This window comes from Natrix helvetica (assembly GCF_964273705.1).
Source record: "Natrix helvetica genome assembly, chromosome: 12".
Taxonomy (NCBI): Eukaryota; Metazoa; Chordata; class Lepidosauria; order Squamata; family Natricidae; genus Natrix; species Natrix helvetica.
This window is the reverse complement of record NC_138556.1, coordinates 2969938-2991357: the sequence shown is the minus strand read 5'-3', so window position 1 is coordinate 2991357 and position 21420 is coordinate 2969938. Positions and strand designations below refer to the sequence as shown.

General features: G+C 47.9%; 1 protein-coding gene across 1 annotated transcript in view; it reads left to right on the top strand.

Annotated features, from left to right (window-relative positions):
- SMAD6 (SMAD family member 6) overlaps positions 1-21420 on the top strand; it is a 59132-nt gene that overhangs the window by 25622 nt on the left and 12090 nt on the right. The window lies entirely within an intron of this gene.

The window sequence follows — 21420 nt, the reverse complement described above, 5'->3', positions numbered from 1 at the left end:
GAAGGCAAGAAATTCAGAGGAAGAGAATTGTGGCCCGTTATCCGAAACTATGACATCGGGCAGGCCGTGAGTAGTGAAAAGGGCATTGAGAACGCGGATGGTGGACCTGGAGGTGGTGCTGGTCATTGGGAAGAGTTCGACCCATTTCGACCAGGCATCCACTATGAGTAGGAATGAGTGACCTTCAAGAGGACCCATGAAGTCGATGTGCAAACGACTCCATGGGCCCATAGGTGGTTCCCATTCGCGGGGTGGCGAGGTAGGAGGGGCAGCCTGGACACCCTGGCAGGCCGAGCAGCGCTGGACATAGGAAGTGATGTCTGCATCCATGGACGGCCACCAGACATAGCCGCGGCCAAGAGCCTTCATGCGGACTATGCCGGGGTGGCCGTCATGGAGGCGAGACAGCACTACGCTGCGCAGGGAGGAAGGGATGACCACTCGGGAGCCCCACAGCAGGCAGTCCTGCATGATGGAGAGCTCCAAACGTCGGCGAAAGAAGGGCAGTAAGAGTGGGTCACGAGAGCCGGCTGCCCATCCTCGAGATACGGCGGCCATAGTGCGTTGTATTAACGGATCAGCGCGGGACGCCTGAGCTATGTCCGTGACGGACACAGGCAAGGTGAGATCAGCAATGAGGGAGATAGAGTGCGTCGGGGCCGGATCTTCCAATGGAAGAGGCAAGGGGCAGCGGCTCAAGGCGTCCGCATGGGCAATGTGCCCGCCGGGCTTATAGGAAAGGGAGTAGGAGTATGCGGAGAGGAATTCTAACCAGCGGGACATGCGAGGTGATAGGATTGGGGGAGTTGGGCGGTCCCCGGCAATGATGCCAAGAAGGGGCTTATGGTCAGTAACTAGGGCGAAAGGCCGTCCATAGAGGTAATGGTGAAAACGTTTTACCCCCGCAACGGCAGCCAGTGCCTCCTTATCAAGCTGGCTGTAATTGCGCTCAGCCTTTGATAAGGTGCGGGAGTAAAACGCTATTGGGCGTTCAGAGCCATCAGCGTAGGCATGGCTAAGGACGGCGCCCACCCCAAAAGGGGAAGCGTCACAAACCAAGGTGAGGGGGAGAGCCTCATCGTATTGGGCCAGGACTGGGGGTGAGGTGAGGGAGCGCTTGACAGCCGCGAGGGCGTGTTCCTCGCGGCTAGTCCAACTCCACGGAGTCGTGGAGTCGAGAAGGCGGTGGAGGGGTTCAGCCAAGGAGGCTTTGTGGGGAATAAAAGAGGCGTAGAAATTTAGGAGACCGAGGAAAGCTTGTAATTCGGTCTTATTAGTAGGGGAGGGGGCCGACAAAATTGCCTCTAATTTAGAGGGGTCGGGGTGGATGCCTTCGGCATCGATGCGGTAACCTAGGAAGGTTACGGCTGGAACCCCCAGTTTGCACTTTGTGGCTTTTAAATGTAGTCCAGCAGTGCGAAAGCGCTGCAGGACGGTCCGCAGCGTTTTGACGAGCTCCGCAATGTTGGGGGCTGCGATCAAAACGTCATCGAAGTACGGCGTGACCCCGGGAATGGCATGGAGCAAGCGCTCCATTAACCCTTGAAAGATTCCCGGGGCTACACTGACTCCGAACTGCAGGCGCCGACATTTGAATGCCCCGCGGTGAGTTACAATTGTCTGCGCAAGCGCGGTGGTGTCGTCCACGGGCAGCTGCTGGTACGCCTGCGCGAGATCCAGCTTAGCGAAAATGCGCCCTTTGCCCAGTGAATGCAGAACATGCTGGACAACGGGCACAGGGTAGGGATGCGATTGGAGGGCTTTGTTCAAAGTTGACTTAAAGTCCGCGCAGATCCTTATGGATCCATCGGACTTTAACGGTACAACGATGGGAGTCTCCCATGGGGAGAAATCCACTGGTTCAAGAATGCCCTGACTGATGAGCTTATCTAGCTCATCATCGACTTTTGTTTTAAGGGCCAGCGGCAATCGGCGGGCTTTTAGGCGGATTGGAGCAATAGAAGGGTCTAGATTTAGAGAAATGGGGGAGCCGGTATAGCAGCCGAGGGAAGGGTGGAAAACATCAGCAAATTCAGTAAGGAGAGAAGAAATGGAGTCAGAGGGGGCCATAGGTGAAGGTACGAGGGAATGAACCCCAGCGATAGAAAGACCTAGCGCCCTAAACCAGTCTAGCCCCAGCAAGGAAGATAGTTTGTTTTTTACAATTAGCAGTGGCAGAATGGCATGCCGGGAGCCGTATGTAATGTTAAAGGTCCCGCAGCCAAGCAAGTCAATGGGGTTGCCTTGGTAGTCTCGGAGTCGGCAGTCAGGGGGACCCAGGAAGGAACGGCGGACTGATGGTAATAAGGAATGGAAGGTTGCCCATGACATGATGGATCGCGCCGATCCCGTGTCAACCTCCATGGAGGTAGGAACTCCCTCAATGCATACAGGGAGGTGCAGCTTACCTCGGCCCTCCGCAGAGGAAGAGGCCGAGTCTACCAGCCATTCTGGGAAAGCTGCGTTAGGGTCACCAACAGTGAGGGAGTTTTGACGCCGGGCAGGCATACGAGCAGTAGCGCGTGGCGGCTGTGGAGGTTGTTGTGAAGGCCGTCGGTCAGTAGGCGTGGAACGGCAAACGGCGGCAAGGTGTCCTTTTCTGCCGCAGTGGTGGCAGAGCGCGGCTCTAAAACGGCATTGGGAGCGTTGGTGGCGGCCGCCACAACTGAGGCAGGAACGCGCATCTCTAGTTGACAGTGATTGCAGGCGGTCGATGGCGTGATCCACTTCAGTTTGGAACGAGGAAGCTGTAGATGGAGCATAGGCTGAGGCATTAGCCGCATAGGAAGAGGGCGGCAGATAGGCAGATGGAGGTAGGTGGCTGAGGTGGCTGAAATCCGGCGTGGATTGGTCAGCCATTTCGTAAGCCCTGGCATCGTCGACTGCAATTTTTAGGGTGAGCTCAGGGCGAGCCAGGATCCGTCTATGCAGTTTGACGTCGCGGAGGCCGTAAATAAATTGCTCTAGCAGAGCATCGTCGAGATCGCTGAATTCACAATGTATAGCCTCCGCACGGAGGGCTGCTATATACTGAGCGATGGTTTGTCCGTCCTTTTGGATGCAGCGACGGAAGTATTGACGGCGGGCAAAACGAGATGGGGCGGGCTCGTAATGGTGTTTGAGGCGGAGAATCAGCTCGTCCCACGGCAGTGCGTGGGCAGGATCCGGGGAAGCTAGAGCCCGGGCTGTGGCAAACATTTCTGGCCCGCAATAGTTCAAGAAGATTCCTCTCTTCCGTTCCATGGATAGGCTAGTGAGGTCGTGGGCGATGAGGAAGCATTCAAATCGTTCGAGAAAAGCTTCCCATGCCTCAGCCTCAGGGCGGAACGGGGAGAAAACGGCGTTGGAAGCCATTGGTGGCACCGTGTGAGGGTCCGTGTTGTCGCCCGTCCTCGTCGCCAGTGTTAGATTCTCAATAACGAGTCTGAGGCGGCTGTCAGTCCAACAGGTTTTATTCTTCTAACAACTAGCTGACAGGAACACAACGCGGGCCGTCTGACAGCTATTTATACTTGCAGCTGTCAGACGGCTTAACCAATGAAATCTCGACAATTCTCCCGCCGGCTGGAGCCGCGCCTTGGCCAATCAGAGGGCTCCCTGAACGCCCTCTGCTGGCCAGGCTCGGCAGAACTCAACACCTATCATTTTTAAAACCCTGACATCTAAGGAGAACATAACAAAAGATGCTGCTGGACCAAACTCTTCCAGGTGGGAACCATGCAGTCTTAAGGACACAACTTAAAAATGGGTGGCAGGATGTTGATCCCCCCCCCTTCCCCTGGGAAATATTAGCCCACCTTGGGCCTTCTAAAGGAGTTGGCCTTCAACCCAACTGGTGAAATCTAATCCCCTCCCCCACCACTCTGTGGGCGTGGCTTGGTGGTGGTGGGACATGTGACTGGGTGGGCGTGGTCAATCCCCCCCCCCCCTTTCAGCTATATATATTTTTTAGATTTTTAAAGCATTTTCCCCCTGCCGGTTCACCGGAACCAGCTGGGGGAAAATGCTTTAAAAATCTATAAAGATAGCTTCTGACGATGAGCCCCGAACCGGGAGGATTTCACCTCTGCCCTCAACCCTCATCTAACATTTCCAATGAAGTGTGTGTGTGTGTGTTTGTGTGTGTCCGTGTGTGTCCTGTTAACTGTGGGACTTGAGGCCTGAAGGTCCCACATTGACGTTATAAGAGAAACATCCAAATTCTTTGCTTCCCAAAGTTGAGCCTTCCAGTGTGAATTTGCCAAGCTCTGCCACTTTCTTCTGATGTTTGGTTTTTGGGGAAGCTCTTATGGCGAGGATGATAATCTGACAAGCATTTTGAAAGCCTGTGGAAGCCATTCTCCAAATTGACTTCTACCTTGAGTAATTAAGGTGGAAAGGGTTACTCCCTTTCTCACGCTTCCCCCACTTTCACGGACTCCAGAATCTCTTCTGTAATGGGTTCCCTGTTTCCTCCCTGCCTAACCAGGATCTTTAGGTGACCCATCATCACCCTGGAGGCCACCTCGCTCTTTTGGGCCAACCTGTTGTCATTTTAGGACTAGAATGAACAGATGAACAGTTGGAAGGGACCTTGTAGATCATCTAGTCCAGTGTTTCTCAAGCTTGTCAACTTGAAGATGTCTGGACTTCAACTCCCAGAATTTCCCTGGGAGTTGAAGTCCAGACATCTTCAAGTTGACAAGGTTGAGAAACACTGATGTAGCCCAACCCATTGTGGAAGATGGTCTAAAACAGAGGTCCCCAAACCTGGCAACTTTAAGACTTGTGGACTTCTACTCCCAGAATTGTACGAGTTGAAGTCTACAAGTCTTAAAGTTGTCAGGTTTGGGGACTTCCGGTCTAAAATAAACCTCTTGGATCCCTTGGAGAGGTTGAGGCAGAAATGAAAGAATTAAATAATCAGTGAGGGATCAGAAAAGTTATGCTCTTAAAAGCCTTGCAGAATGTTATATTCACTCTCGTTTGTGAGATATTCCAAAAAACATGAGATAGGTTTGGCCTGTGCAATAAAGGGATGGGGGTGTTCTTAATTTATGGGGAGAGAATAACACTATCCTTAACATTCTCTTTCTAAGTTTATAATCCAGACTGGAAAAGTAGGAGAAGGTTATGTGTTTAAATGGCAGCAATTTAAGATTCTCACTGTTTTTCAAGCATTTTTTTTTTTGCCTGTGGAAAACTCACGCGATGCCCAGGATGGAGCTCTGCATTTGTGCCTTGGGAGCGGCGGGGTGGGTGGGTGGGTACATTTGACTGGCTTTGCTACTTGCCTGGGAAGGGGATGAATGGAGATCAAAGAAACCAGCAAGATTTATATTCAGAGCGAGCCCAGGGGAGAGTTTCGCTCCAGAATTGCTGCCTAAGACGGAGAATTTAAGGTGGAGCAGATTCTCCATGTTGTATGTATTCTACGCGAAGGTAGTAATTTCTGCATGCCTTGAGCGAGGGATTCCTCAGACGACATGACTTTGCTTCTCACGTATGAAGGCAAATATTTATGTCCCAGGATAATATTGCAGGAGCCAATCTGGGTCAGTCACCGGGACTGCAGGTTTTGCCTTCCAGCTTTTGGACAGAGCCCATCTATGTAGGACAGATTGGGGGAGAAAGCTGACCACCAGATTGCAAGAATACAAGTGAGCTGTCAGAGGAGGAGTCCCGAACTCACTGGCAGCCTCACGTTGCAGTGAACAAGGACATAGAGTCAATTTTGCAACTACTAAGTTTGTTGGATGAGCAGGAACAAAAACAGTCAGGGAAATGTTTGAAGCCTGGGAAAGTTGCTCCACAAGTTGCCAAATGGAGAGATCCCTGCTCTAGTGGGGTCTAGTTATGGATTGCACTAGTGGAGGCTAGACCAATTTCATTGTATACATCAGGGGTGTCCAAACTTGGGAACTTTAAGACTTGTAGACTTCAACTCCCAGAATTCTGGGAGTTGATGTCCACAAGTCTTAAAGTTCTCAAGTTTGGACACCCCTGATGTATACATGATGTACAATGACAATAACGGCTATTATTATCATTAGTAGTAGTAGATGAGGATCAGATACAAGCACAAATAAAAACAATATATTCATGCCTCTTTTCTAAAATTCTACAATTTTTATTCTGGGATTTTTATTAAAACTTGCAATCTTTCTTTTGCTTAATTTGACCACTTTTTTCTCCCTGATCACCTAATCGCTCTTCTATAGAAGAAGGCTGAATTTTGTGAGTCTCCCAGAGGAAGACATGGCCATGCTCAGCTATAAATTTGGACCAGGCTCTCAGTTACACCTCTGCGCGTTATCCATCTGAAATGTAAACACGTGGGAATAGATGTGCTCCAAAAGCAGGTGGGCCTCGACTTACAATCCCAATTGGGCCCAAAATTTCCGTTGCTACATGCGACATTCGTTAAGCGAGCTTTGTCCGATTTTACGACCTTTCTTGTTAAGTGAATCACTGCAGTTGTTAAGTTAGTAACACGACTCTGCTCCACCATTGACTTTGCTTGACAGAGGTCACAAAGGGGGATCACAAGACCCCAGGACACTGCAACGATCAGAAATATAGGCCAGTTGTCAAGTGCCTGAAATTTAACCATGTAACCATGGGGATGCAGCAGCTATAGTAAGTGTGAAAAATGACGATAAGTCACTTTTTTTCAGTGACGTTGAAACTTCCAATGGTCATTAATGAACTGTTGTAGTTTCGATGACTACCTCAATATGAATCCAAGATGTTTCACTGAATTTCTCTGTTAGCTCTTGAAGGAGCTGGAATCACGTATAGTTGCCATGGGGTGGAAATCAGCTTTTCGAGCAGAAAAGAGGGGTAGGTGGGTGGTAACTAGAAGATCTAGACTAGAGTAGAACAGAACAGAACAAAATAACAGTTGAAAGGGACCTTGTAGGTCATCTGGTCCACCCCCCCCACCCAAGCAGGAGACCCTACACCATTTGTGACAGATGGCAGTCCAGTCTCTTCTTGAAAGCTTCCAGTGATGGAGCTCCACAACTTACGAAGGCAACTTCCGTTCCATGGGTTGATTGCTCTCACTGTCAGGAAATTCCTCTTTATTTCCAGGTTGAATCTCTCCTTGTTCAGTTTCCTCCCTTTATTCTTTGTCTGGTCTTCCGGTGCTTTGGAAAATAGCTTGATCCCCTCCTCTCTGTGGCATCCTCTCGAGTATTGGAAGGCCGCTATCTTGTCCTAGTGTGGAAGCCTGTTTATTAATGTTTGAGGTCCACATACGTAAAAAGCTGGTTTTTCAGTAAGTTGGTCGTACTGGTGCAGGGGAGAAGCTAGCTTGTTTTCTGCTACAATCAGCGAAGAAAGCTTTTTTCGGGGGATTAATTTTCTCATAGAACATAGAATAATAGAGCTGGAAGGGACCTTGGAGGTCTTCTAGTCCAACCCCCTGCTCAAGCAGGAGACCCTATACCAGGGGTGTCCAAATTTGGAACTTGGACACCCCTGCCCTAATACCATTTCAGACAAATGCTTGTCCAGTCTCTTCTTTAAAAGCCTTCAGTGAAGGAGCACGGAACAACATCTGGAGGCAGGTTGCTTCATTGGTTAATTGCTGTTAGTAAATTTCTCCTTCCCTCCATGTTGCTTAGTTCTAGTTGGTTGGTAGGGAATGCTCAGGAAATACATCTTGAATTTTGAAGACTGTTTTATGGATCCTTCAGGAAGGAAGGAGGGGGCACCAATAACTAGTCCTTTTTTTAGTTAAAGAGGGCAGAGAAGAGCTCTACATTCTACCCATTGCCAAATATTTATGGATTGGCCCACTGCCGGCAGACTGACCAACCCTGGCAGGCGGTATCCTTCCGTTTCTTCCTTTTGGAAGTAAATTATATTTGCAAAATAATAAATAAAGTGAGCCTTGTTTTACCGTTGGGAAATGCTGCTGGATGAAGCTTTCTTTCTTTTCTTTCTTTTCCTGTAAAAACTGTACTCCCCCCCCCCTTCCTTCTTGAGTTTTTTTTGCTACGCAAGAGAAGAAGGAGATTTTAAGGCAGAGTTTCTCAACCTTGGCAATTTTAAGTCCTGTGGACTTCAACTCCCAGAATTGCTGGGGAATTCTGGGAGTTGAAGTCCACAGGACTTAAAGTCGCCAAGGTGGAGAAACACTGTTTTAAGGCATTAGCTTTTTCTTTAGATCAGGGGTGTCCAAACTTGGGAACTTTAAGACTTGTGGACTTCAACTCCCAGCTATGCTGGCTGGAGAATTCTGGGAGTTGAAGTCCACAAGTCTTAAAGTTCCCAAGTTTGGACACCCCTGCCTTAGATGAATCATGACAAGTGAAATCCTGGGGGAAAAAATGTACTGTCCATAGATGCTAGAAGTAGACATCGATCTATCCTTATATGCAAAGTGGTATATACAGTGGGACCTCGGGTCCCGAACGGCTCAGACCACAAACAATTTGGGTGCTGACCAAAAAATCCACTAAATGTTTCACTCGCATCACAAACACATCCTTGGGTGCCGAATAAACACAGCCGTGGTGATTTTCTCTGCGGTGGCGATTGCACCATTTTTTGTGTGTGCGTGGATGCGCAATCAGTCTTGCTTCTGGACATATGGTCGGCACCCAAGGTCCCACTATATAAGAAATAATTCTCAGGCTGGTGTTCTTTGCTGGAACTGGGATGGGCTACCCTCTGTGGTGATGGTAGGGTTTAAATCTTTTAATCTGCAGTCATACTTGGTTACTTGGCTGCTTTGAAACTCGTTGAATTTGGTACTCGACACATTTTGATGTCAAAATTTTGTCCTAGTATTCATTGTTTGTTTGGTACTCGACGCGCAAGCTAGAACTTGTTGGTGTCTGCTACCTTGTGACTCACTACTTAGTCACATGGTTTATTTGGTACTTGTTGTTTTTAGTTCTTTTAGTACTTGTTGAGCCTTTCAGAACCAATTAACAACGAGTACCAAGGTCATTATTCTATTTCGGTCTCTAGAAGACATGGGTTGTGCTGTCACGGTGGTAGGATGGGATAACGCTTTTTAACCTTCGAAAAGCACACTTTTCAGCTTAACTCGGAATGCTAAAAATGGTCTTTCTGCTGCCTGATTTCAGAGGCACAGGTCAGGGGGCTGCAAGGGTGGGTTTGAAGACTTGTATGCTTGCTTCTGCTGGGTCCTGTAGCTCAGGGGTCTCCAACCTTGCCAACTTCACTACGTGTGGACTTCAACTCCCAGAATTCCTCAGCCATCCAACCTTGGCAATTTTAGACTTATGGAGTTCAACTCCCATACTGGCTGAGGAATTCCAGGAGTTAAAGTCCACAAATTGTAAAGTTGCCAAGGTTGGATGGCTGAGGAGTTCTGGGAGTTGAAGTCCATAAGTCTAAAGTTACCAAGGTTGGAGATCCCTGCTATAGCTGGTTGATGGTTCATCTCCCCAGTGGTTGAGCTTGGAACTGCCCTGCAGAAGTTATTTTATGCTGTTCGTCACTTTTGATGAATTGGGGCAAAGTTATTTTGTCCAGAGTAAGAGTTGACCAACATCAACATTAACAAGGATAGCCATAGAACAGGGGTGTCCAAACTTGGGAACTTTAAGACTTGTGGACTTCAACTCCCAGAATTCCCCAGCCAGCATGGCTGGCTGGGGAATTCTGGGAATTGAAGTCCACAAGTCTTAAAGTTCCCAAGTTTGGACACCCCTGCCATAGAAAATGGGCTATCCTGTTTTTTCCAGTGAATTGAGGTCACAACATCTTTTAAGTGACAATATACTCACTATAGTGGCCACAGTAGGGTGTGTGTTTGTTGTGTTGCAGAGGGATGCATTTGTCTTTTTTATGATTCTTCCAGTTGAGTTGCTTTTGTCTGAGCTACCCACGATATTATTTTCTGCTCTAATCTTCACTGGGAACCAGTCTTTCCCACAACCCTCCACTGGTTCCTGCTTTCCATTCCCCCAGTCCTTCTTTGGCGTGCTGTGAAAAAGGCACAATTGAAACCAGCTGGTAGCAAAAATTAGGTTTTCCCCTTGAAAGCTAAACTGCAGGAAAGTTGCTGAATAGAAAGTTACTTAGACTAGAGGGAACTCCAATCTCAAGACTTGCAAACTTCAACTCCCAGAATTCCATGCTAGCTGAGGAATTCTGGGAGTTGAAGTCCATAAGTCTTAAAGCTGCCAAGGCTGGATACCCTGACCTAGAGTGTTGCTTATAGGGACTGGCATTACAGGGCAGCTTCCATATCCTCATTACTACAGTCTTTTGCTCCATGATCCCTTGCCTGGATGTGGCTGATGGGAGTTTTAGTCCTGCCTCATTGGGAAGACGACTGAATTGCTTTTGAAAAGAACTTTTCATTTTGTGCATCCCGCTACTCTAGTAGAATAAACACAGATTTGCTCTGTGGAGGAATTCCCAAAGCAGAGTCTTATGGTTAGGGAGATCTTTTGCAGATTGGGGGTGGGGGTGGGTGTAAGTTAAACAGGAATCTTGGCTCTGTAGGGGGAATATTGACGTAAGGCATGGTTTCAGCAGAGTTCAGCAATTGTACATCGATTGGGCACAAGGAACGGTCTCCAAATTGGCTTTGGGAAGAAATGCAACTGCAGATAAATCAGTCACAGTAACTTGGAAGCAGTTTGCTATTTGTGGTCTTTGGCTGAATTTTGATTATTCGGAAGGGAGTATCAGAAGATGATGCATAGTGTGTGGTTTTAGGTAGGTGTGTTGCTTAGTGATTTCAGCCAGGGCTTGGAGATGCTCTGCCTATTGACAGGCAGGAGCAGATCTTGAGAAAGCAGCCAAGTCCCCGTGTCCTTCTGAGATGGAGAGCATGAAGGAAAAGCTGGAATGATAAGAGATGATTTCTGCTATGACGTGCCATAGGGCCGTGATGGTGAACCTATGGCAAGCGTGCCACATATGGCATGCGGAGCCATAGTTGCTGGCACGGCCTCAGCTCCGGCGCACATGCGTGTGCCGGCCAGCTGATTTTTGGCTTTCCAGAGGGCAGGAGGAAGCTATTTTCGCCCTCCCTAGGCTTCAGGAAAGCCTCCAGAGCCTGGGGAGGGTGAAAAACAGGCCCAATGGCCCAACAGTTGACCCGTTGGGCCTGTTTTTTTGCCCTCTCTAGGCTCCGGAGGCTTTCCTGAAGCCTGGGGAGAGTCAAAATGGCCTCCCCAGTCCCCCAGAGGCCTCCGGAGGGCCAGGGGATGCCATTTTCAGCCTCCCCGGGCTTCATGAAAGACTCTGGAGCTTGGGGAGGGCGAAAATCCCCCCCCCCGGTGCAGGGGTCGCTCACACATGTGGGTGGGTGCCCGCGCACACAATTTTGGCACTCCTTTAGAAAAAGGTTAGCCATCACTGCCATAGGGTTTGTCAAGCAAAAATTATACTCAGTGAGATGCATTTGCAAGTGAAGAAATTATTTACCCATTTCTTTGCAAACCAAACGCCTTCAACCAGCACAGTGAGTGCTGTGTTTCTCAACCTCGGTGTATCAAACAAAATTGTAAAGCAAAATGGTGTAGATACCAGCAGATGCCAATTTGGCACTAAAATCACCAGATTGTGACTTGGGGAAGTAGGTCAAAGCGCAGTCACGAAGCTGGGTTGATCCAACACTGTCAGCACAACTACATTATAATTAAAACTGAACATACGGAAGAGAATTCGGGAGTTGTGTTTGTGTCTGTCTAGCAAGGAGAGAGAGGGGAGGATTAAGAGCTGTTCTATATACTGCCCAGAGTGTAACATCTTGAGCCAAGATAAGAAAAGGGTTTAGCAATTCTCCTATTGCTATTTTTTGCACCGGTAAGAAAAATATTGGTGCGAAAGGACCCTGAAGTTAGTCTGGCTGAATCCAGAACTATCAGCGGTTGTGTTTTAGAGACATAATAACATTTCCTTAAGTGTTTGTATAGTAAATATTTAAAGTACTTCTTAAAATATGTACAGTAGACTTAAATTTTAAAACTTTTATCAGTCTCCTTCCTAGTAAGGCTGAATAATTTTGAGAATAACTCGGAACAGTTCTTCCCAAGGGCTAATTTTAGATCCCACTGACTGTATATTCTCCGTGCACCTTGTCTGTTTATTGGCTCAAATGGGGTTTTACTGGCTAAACGTAGTCCTTGACTTATGACCACAGTGTAGCCCAACATTCCCATTGCTAAGCAAGGCAGTTGTTAAATGAGTTTTCGCCCATTTTGCAACCTTTTGGCCAAAGTTGTTAAGTGAATCATGGGGTTGTTAAGTGAACATGGCTTCCCCCATTGACTTTGGAAGTCGACTGGGGAGGTTACAAAGGGTGATCACATGACCCCGGGACCCTGCAACTGTCCTAAGTACATGCCAGTTGCCAAGCATTCAAATTTTGATCCCTTGACCTTGGAGATGCTACAGCGGCAGAGGTGGGATTCAGCCGGTTTAGAAATTGTTTGTACCCCCCCTCCCCCCCCCGGCTCTATGCTGTCCTATTTAGGCATGTTTTCAAGCCGAAGCGCATGCACTGAAGGCCCAGTGCATGCACGGACGGGGTGCCTGTGAGCAAAGCAAGCGCACACTCACTTTTGCAAGACCCCGTAGGAAAGCAAGTGACTATCACCCCTGTACAGCTGTCATTAAGAGTGAAAACCGGTCATATATCACATTTTTCACTGCTGCTGTAACTTCAAAAGGTCACTAAGCTAAAGGATAAAGAGGAATCGGAGTACTTCAAGACATGGGGAAGATTCTATGATTGGCCAGAGAAAGGAAACTAGAAAAGAAAGTAGGGAGAAGATATAGAACCCAGACGAGGCGCTGTTAAATGGAAGGGGGAGGGGAAGGGAAAAACAGAAAAGAAAATATTAAATATATAAGTAAACAGCCAAAAGTGAGATATAAAGGGGAGGAAAATATAGCGAAGGTAAGGGAATAAGAAATGATATCAACTTATATTTGGGTCTGTGGAAATACCATCTCAAGGAAACATAAAATGAGGCAGGAAAGAGACACCTACAATAATAGAAAAGAAAGAGAGGAAGGAGGAGAAAATGAAAGGAAGATGGGGGAAAAAAGAAAGAGGCAAGGAGCAAAGTGAAAAGATGCTGTCCCGAGAAAGCCATGGAGATGTGGCAGTTCCATGCCTGGTCATCTCATGCCGCTGAACAAGAGAATAACACAGTTGGAAGGGCCCTTTGAAGGTCTTCTAATCCAACCTCCTTCATAAGCGATCCTGTCCAGATCCTGTCCCAGGGATGGCGAACCTTTTCAGCACCGAGTGCCCAAACTGGAACCTACTGTATGCCCATGTGTGTGTGCCAAAGTACCGGAAATCTGAAGACCAGCTGGCCGGTACGTGCCTGCCTGTTTTGGGGGCATTTTCAGGGCCAAAAACAGCCTGAAAATGGCCCGAAAAACGGCCTGGTTTTTTTGGCCATTTTCCGGGCTGTTTTCGGGCCATTTACCTGTGCTCCAGTGCCTGTGAAGACCAGCTGGTGAAGGTGCATGTGCCCACAGAGAGGGCACCTTTGCCATCACGGCCCTATCCCATCCCAGACAAATGAAAGGGCCCCTGTTCTAGGTAGCGGCTTCTTGGTTGCAAGAGAGGAGCCAAGGGGGGGGAAGTGGAAAGAGAGGGAGGTGGCAGAAAAAGAAAGAACAGGCAGGTGGAGGAGACAGCCTTGGTCCCTGTCAGATGGCGAAGGGCACGGCATGCTTGAGGGCTCCGTAGAGGGAAAACCTGTTCTTCTTCTACAGTAGCTTCTCCTCCCATGTTTTCTCTTTCCTCCCATATTCCTTGCAATTGAGGGGGGGGGGTGTTTTTCTGCTGCATTTACAATGAGATTACAGCCACATTTTTGATGGTAGAGGAACCTCTACTATGTTTCCAACTGCTAGCAACCACATTGGCACTTTTGCCGATGGCACCCTGAGGAGGCCAACCCTGTGGGATCGCACTGGACGGTGGGAGGCTACTGGTGGCAGTAGGCGGTCTCGCAGGTACCCTGGGCTTAAGCCATGGAGCGCTTTAAAGGTCATAATTAACACCTTGAATCGCACCCGGAAAACAACCGGCAACCAGTGCAGGCCGCCTAAAAGCGGTTATCAGTCTTCAATAACCTCCAGTGGGTGTCTGGCGGCGGCGGGAGGCTGTTTTCACCCTCCCCAGGCTCCTAGAAGGGCTCTGGAGCCTGGGGAGGGCGAAGAAACGGAGCAAAAGCGGGGGGGGGAGTTGCTGGTCGCACACGCATGCACGCGCGGGTGGGTTGTCGCGCGCATAGCATTATGGGTGTGGCACGCCAGCACACAACCCCTCTGTGCGGGAGCCAAAAAACGGTTCCCCATCACTCTTATAGCCTGTGATTAAAACAATAAATCTGTTGGGGGCCCCTGCTGTTTCTATCATGTGGAAGGAAAAGGATTTCTCACGGCAGGGGGGAGGGTCTCTTGAGGGTGGATGCCGGAGGTATTGAGGTGTTGCTCTTCTCAAATAGGCTCTAATGCAGTGTTTCTCAAACTTGGCGACTTTAAGTCCTGTGGACTTCAACTCCCAGAATCCCCCAGCCAGCATAGCTGGCTGGGGAATTCTGGGAGTTGAAGTCCACAGGACTTAAAGTCGCCAAGTTTGAGAAACACTGCTCTAATGTTTTCTAGCTCTCCTGGGATGGGTGCAAATTATGGAGCCAGTTTTTCTGCCTTCATAAGACGCATGCTTTGATAAATCTCAAATGGGGGAGACGCAGATAAATTCTGTGGGCCCCATAGCTTTACTGCCCCGATGAGCAGTCCATTTTAGCATCAGTTAAGCCAGTTTCTTCTCAAACTTGGCAACTTGAAGGTGTGTGGAGTTCAACTCCCAGAATTTGGGAGCTGAAGTCCTCACATCTTCATGTTGCCAAGGTTGAAAAATCCTTTTAGGGGGTATAAATAGTGACATCTAGTGACAGGACATGGTATTATCAAGGCGATGAGCTTTTGTAAAAAAACAACAATCCTAGAATGATTCTTTGCGCTCCTTGTTTTTTATTAGGTAATTTTCAAGCTGGTGAGCTCTGAAAGTACTTAGGAAATTAGTCAGTAAAGTACTACGTTCAAATATTTAATTTACAAAAGGGGTTATTTCTTTAGTTTTCTTAGCTTTTTTCCCCCTAGCTCAGAGGTCTTCAAACCTGGCAACTTTGGACTCTGGGAGTTGAAGTCCACAAGTCTTAAAGTTGCCAAGTTTGGGGACCCCTGCCCAAGCTGGTACATTATCAGTGGAATAAGGGGAATTTCTGAAGGATCACCCAAGCTACTTGGTGCTCTTTTCATGCACTGTATTTTGCATGCTCAGATTAGGAGGCAAAAAACTTGTTTCTCTTTATGGGGTAGGCTCACCCACCTGCCCCCTATCAAAGACATCATGTCCTGGATTCATTTTACCAAACTCAGTTTAAAATTTCCCTCCTGAATAATTCACAAGGCACGAGACACAATTCCAACCATTTTTTTTAGGAGATGATCAGAGTGGGATCAAACATGTCAATCTCAAGTTCCTACGACTCCCCCCCCAAAAAAGAGACCTAAGTCCAGCCCCCTTGAAGTCAGCTGACTCTTAAAAAGGTAAAGGTTCCCCTCGCACATATGTGCTAGTCGTTCCCGACTCTAGGGGGCAGTGCTCATCTCTGTTTCAAAGCCAAAGAGCCAGGGCTGTCTGAAGACGTCTCCGTGGTCATGTGGCCGGCATGACTCAATGCCAAAGGTACACGGAATGCTGCTTTCTTCCCACCAAAGGTGGTTCCTATTTTTCTACTTGCATTTTTTACATGCTTTCGAACTGCTAAGTTGGCAGAAGCTGGGACAAGTAACGGGAGCTCACTGCATTATGCGGCACTAGGGATTCGAACCGCTGAACTGCCGACCTTTCTGATCAACAAGCTCAGCATCTTAGCCACTGAGCCACCGTGTCTCCAGTTGACTCTTATCTGGCACCAGTTTGCCTTGACCATTAGTAGATCAGATTATTTGTATATATAGCTTGTATGGAATAAACCTTTAAGAGCCTTGAACGCTATCCTGCCTCCTTGTTCTTTGCCCATGATTATAATCGCAGGTAATCCTTGACTTAGCGCAAAATTTCAGTTGCTAAGTGAGACATTGGTTAAGTGAACTTTGCCCCATTTTATGACCTTTCTTGCCACTTGTTAAGTGAATCACTGCAGCTGTTAAGTTAGTCACTCAGTCGTTAAGTGAATCTGGCTTCCCCATTGACTTTGCTTGACAGAAGGTCGCAAAAGGGGATCACATCACCCCGGGACACTGCAACTGTCGTAAATATGAATCAGCTGCCAAGAGTCCAAATTTTCATCAGGTGACCACGGGGAACCTGCAATGGTCGTAAGTGTGGAAAACAGTCATAAGTCCCTTTTTTTCTGTGCTGTTGTAACTTGGAACAGTCACTAAATGTTCTGGTTTGAGGACTGCCTACGTATATAGAGATGGCTTGGCAAATTATTAGGCCTTCATAGATTTGTTAGGATTCTGGAGGAAGATTCTGGTTGCCTTAGTTCAGGGGTGTCCAAACTTGGGAACTTTAAGACTTGTGGACTTCAACTCCCAGAATTCCCCAGCCAGCATAGCTGGCTGGGGAATTCTGGGAGTTGAAGTCCACAAGTCTTAAAGTTCCCAAGTTTGGACACCCCTGCCTTAGTGGGACCGAGCCGAAGGGGAAAGGAAGGATAGGCAGGAGGGGAACAAGGGGTTGTGTTGAACCTTAAATCTAGGGATGAATGAAGCTACTCAAAGAGAAGATTATCCGGCTTCATTTGAATCTCTTGGGCTGCTGTTCCTACAGAGATTGATCTGTAACTCATCAAGTTTGTCTACGTTTCCAAAAGTGGAACAACACGTCGTCTTTTGGGCATTTCATAGCAAGAGAAAATTATCATTTTTTAAATGTAGACTTAGAAATTGTTAAGTATTGTTCGACATCTGATGGATATCTAATAAGGATATATAGTTTCCCTCCTTGCTTTCTTTCAAAACTTGTTGAGATCAATAGAACATAACATTTTAAAAAGCAGAGAAGCTCTCCGTGTATGAATAGGCCTTTTCTGTTGCTTGTGGTTTGGAAGAGTTTGCCTGTGACTTAACACGGAGGCCAGCAGTCCAGGCTCAAACCTCCATTCTCCTCTTCAGCCCCTTTTATGTGGGTCCTCTGAAGTCTTCTCCAATCCCGCTTGCTAGCAACGGGGACTCCAGTTTTCACTCTCAAATGGTAAACATCTTAAAGTCCTGAGATCGGTGTAACCTATCTTACTTTTTAAAGAAAGAAAACTGCAAAGAGATTGGTATTGTCGTTCTGACCGAGGCTTCCCAAAAGCACGAAGCCGACTCCTCATCCCGATAAAACCCCTTTTATTTGGGTTAAAGGGAATTCCTCTCCAGCAAAGTCCCGGCAAACAGTCTTACAAGAGATTTCACAACGACAGACCTTTATCGGGCTTGGAGAGCAGCCAGGCTGATATCTTTCAAACACCACTCTGTAGCAGCAGTTACTTGGCAAGAAGTTAGGAACAGATCTTCACCCTAATGAATTGAACTACCGTATTTTTCAGACTATCAGACACACCGGAGTATAAGACACCCCAAGGTTTTGAAGAGGCAAATTAAAAAAAAAAACTTTTGGCACTCTGCAAACCTCCCCAAAACAGCCTGTTTTTTGCGAAAACGAGCCCATCTCCCCCAAAAAAGGCATGAATAGCCTTTAGGGGGCTTGCAGAGTGCTCCTGGGGGGGGGGGCAAAAATGAGCAAAAAGTGGCCCGTTTTTGTGAAAAACGGGCCCACTTTTCGTTAAAAAAAGGGGCATGGATAGCCTTTAGGAAGCTTATAGAGTGCTCCTGGGGGGGGGTAAAATTGAGCAAAAATGGCCCATTATTTGCTCATTTCTGCCCTCCCCAGCCCCCACGAGCTCTCTCAAAGCTTCCTAGGGGCTATCTATGCCCTGCAAGGCCATTTTGGTGAGGAGGGTGGGGTTTCGGGAGGCAAAAAAATGCTGTATTCAGTGTATAAGATGCACCCCAATTTTCAGCCTCTTTTTTGAGGGAAAAATGTGCATCTTATACCCCGAAAAATACGGTGATTGACTCCTGCAAACTCCCCTCCCCTTTCGCTCCTATGGGAGGAGGCATTCATCGTCCACCTGTGGCCTTACTCCCAAATCGACCCTTGTTCCTTAGCTGTTCCCTTCGTCTGACAACTCTGTGTATGCGCACACTGGGAACAGGCTCCAGCTGTTCGTCTGCTTCACTGATGTTTGACTCTGAAGGCAGCTGTTAACTGTCGGACGGCCCTGGCCCCCTCTCTGCCTCTGACGCAGAGCCCTCGTCCGAGCATTCCCCGGACTCCAGGACTGGCCCAGGTTCCTCCCCAACCTCCTCTCTGTCTGAGTCTGCCGCCAGCAGAGCTGGTGGGCCACAACAGTCATGTCCTTTCCTTCCCAAAAAAGGGGGAAAAAAGGGGAGGGGATACAGAAAATGCTAGCTTAGTGTGCCACAGTCCCCCCCATCACCCCCTTATCTAGTAGAACCATTTTTCTCCCCCAAAACTGGAAGCCATCAAAGGGTTGACACTCCTTGGCAGCTTAACATGATTATGAAGCAGACCATTTGCTTCTTGTGCAAACCATGGTTTAAACAAACCATGGATTTGTATGATGTCTTTGGCTTTGTAACATTGTCTAATCCAGTGTTTGTCAACCTCAACAACTTTGAGGTGTGGTGTGGACTCCAACTTCCAGAATTCTCCAGCTGAGGAATTCTGGGAGTTGAAGTCCACTCACATTTTCAAGTTGCTACGGTTGGAGAACGCTGATCTAATCTGAGTGGGTTATACTCTGACAGACATCCTCCCCTTCCCCTGTTTTAGGGGGGTCTTGAATATTTTGTCATTCTGACCTATCCACTTCTTGGGGGGTGGAGGGAAGGGTGAGATTCTCAGACATTGTAAAAGGAGAGGCATATCAGTTTATGGTAGCCAAACATCAGAGGGGGTTTGATATCCTCTTTTCCAATTAACTAATTTAATTGAGAAGAAGTATCACTCTTCCCTGAGCTACAAGCACATGCTTTTTAATCAAATGCATCAGTTGGACAAGGGACTGCTAGCCGCTGGATAGGTGAATGAATTCCTTGACTGAGCACCAGGAAGGTTGTCGTTGTGTCTTTTCTTCCTCCTTTGTGGGGCCAGTTTGTTCTGCACATGTGGAAGCACCTTGAGAGGGGCTGTTTCTTCAAGGCGCATGGATATGTCTACCAAGAGACAGCGCATGGTTGTGTGGTTGGCTTTCTATTTCCCGGCTCTGAATAGTGCAGAGAATAACACTGTATAGTGAAGAGAATAACATATTTAGAGCAGTGCTTCTCAACCTTAGGGACTGGGGAATTCTGGGAGTTAAAGTCCACACATACTAAAGTCCCTAAGGTTGAGAAACAGTGCGCTGGAAACGTAAGTGCCAGGGAAATTGCAGGAAGGCTGCTGCGTTTCTTTCTCTGCGTTCAGAACCTTCTGCCTTCTGGGTACAGCCCAGTGGATGGAAAGCCTTATCCAGCTGAACCCGAAGCTTTGAAGCAAGTGGATTTTGTTTGGCCTCAGATTGGAAGGAAATAATTGGAGCAGGACCAGTGGTGGGATTCAACCGGTTCACACTGGTTCAGGTTAAATCTCGGTTGTTAAATCTTCCCCTGCTATCCAAGTGGATCCTGGGCACTGCGCTGCAATGGAGAAATGGGCAACGGAGCAGCCAGCACGAGGGAAGGAGAAGGCCGCTTTCCCTCTTTCTTCTCCCTGCTCCTCCTTCTCTTGTGCCGGCCACTTCGTTGTCCGTTTCTCCATTGCAGTACGGTGCCCAGGATCCACTTGGATAGCGTGTGTGTGTGTAATTTAACAACCAGTTCGGCCAGGGTCAGGTTGGCCGTCGCACGAGGCGTGTCCCGCATATGCAGCGGAGCTGGAGGATGGGGATAGGCCACGCCTCCAAGACAGCCAACCTGACCCTGGGCGAACTGGTTGTTAAATGATTTGACTCCCACCGCTGAGCAGGACTTAGGAGCCTGCCTGGCCAAGTGGACAATACCTGCCTGGAGATTCTGTTCTGGCAGTTCCTTCCCATCTTTTGCCTACATTGGCACTTACAAGTCTGTCTCGGACCCAAAGAATCGGGACCACTCATTAAGTTCTAGCGACGTTGGTTTATTTTTTCAAGACTACACACAAGAATCAAGTCAACTAAAGGTCATCAAGAGTTAACGGTTTGTGAATATGTCAGGATGCTAGGCTGAGTCCTCTCTTGACTCCACCTCCTACAACCTGTTTGCTTTGCACATTGCATTACTCTGGAGGCTTCCGAGAAGATTTGCCCCTCCTCCTTCTCCTCCCTCTCTTTTTCTCCCTAGCAGGAAAAGTCTCTGAATGTTGTAATTGCCTGCAAAGCTTGTGGCTCTCTGAATGGGGCAGCGGGAGCCAGGGCATGGATTTAAAAAATAAAAATAAATAAAAGCCATGGAATTGCAGTCCCTTGCATTCAGGCCGGTGCTCCTAAAACATGGCTTAAATTACAGGCTTGACTTTGGCTTCCCCTTTTCCCTCTTCAGAATTTTTGCCAAGTTGCAATTGACTTAATGAAGTCCTGCTATTTTGTTCAGTGGGGATATCTTTGGCAGATGTTGATTTAACCCGAGTTTGGATCTTATTTTTCCCCTTTTTCTTTAAAAGTGAGCCTTCGGGGAAGAAGGAGGAAAGAAAGCGGGGGCAGCCTGTTTCTGTTTGTGGCACACAATCTTTGCAGCCAGTTTGCTGCCTCTGCCTTCTCCAGTCGGGAGGCACCTCAGAGAGGGACCTTGGCGCTGCCCTCCCTCTTGTTCCCTCCCCAAAACACTGTCGGAAACCTTACGAAAATAAACTGAACCTTACACAAATAAACCGTAGTAAATAGAACTTGCAGCGTGTGCCTTTGCTGGGATCCCTCACAGGTTCCCTACAACAAAACAGATCAGATATCCTTGTCTTCCTTTGTTGTTTATTCTCTGACTCTGGTTTCAGTGCCCCGAGGCTTATTTTACTTGGAGCTGCTCCTTCCCCTTTTCTTCTGGGGCTCTCCTGGGATTACAGAGATCAAGCGCTGCCCAGATCTTTATCAGGCTGTCCGCTTATCACAGTTTTGGGATGGAAACATTGGAAAGAAGTTCCAGTCAAGAATTTAGGCACTTGGCAGAGATGTCCTTTGGCCTTCTATGCTGACCGGAATATTGGCTCTGTAGCCCACATTGCCTCTTTCTGGCCTGGTGGTGGTGATCTTGAAGGGGTTTACTCTTCTCCATGTTATCTTGGTCAACCTCCTTCAACCTGTTGCCATCTGGATGGTCATTAGCTGGGTTGGCTGGAGATTATGAAGATGTAGCCTGTCTCATGTGAATGATGGTCTCAGG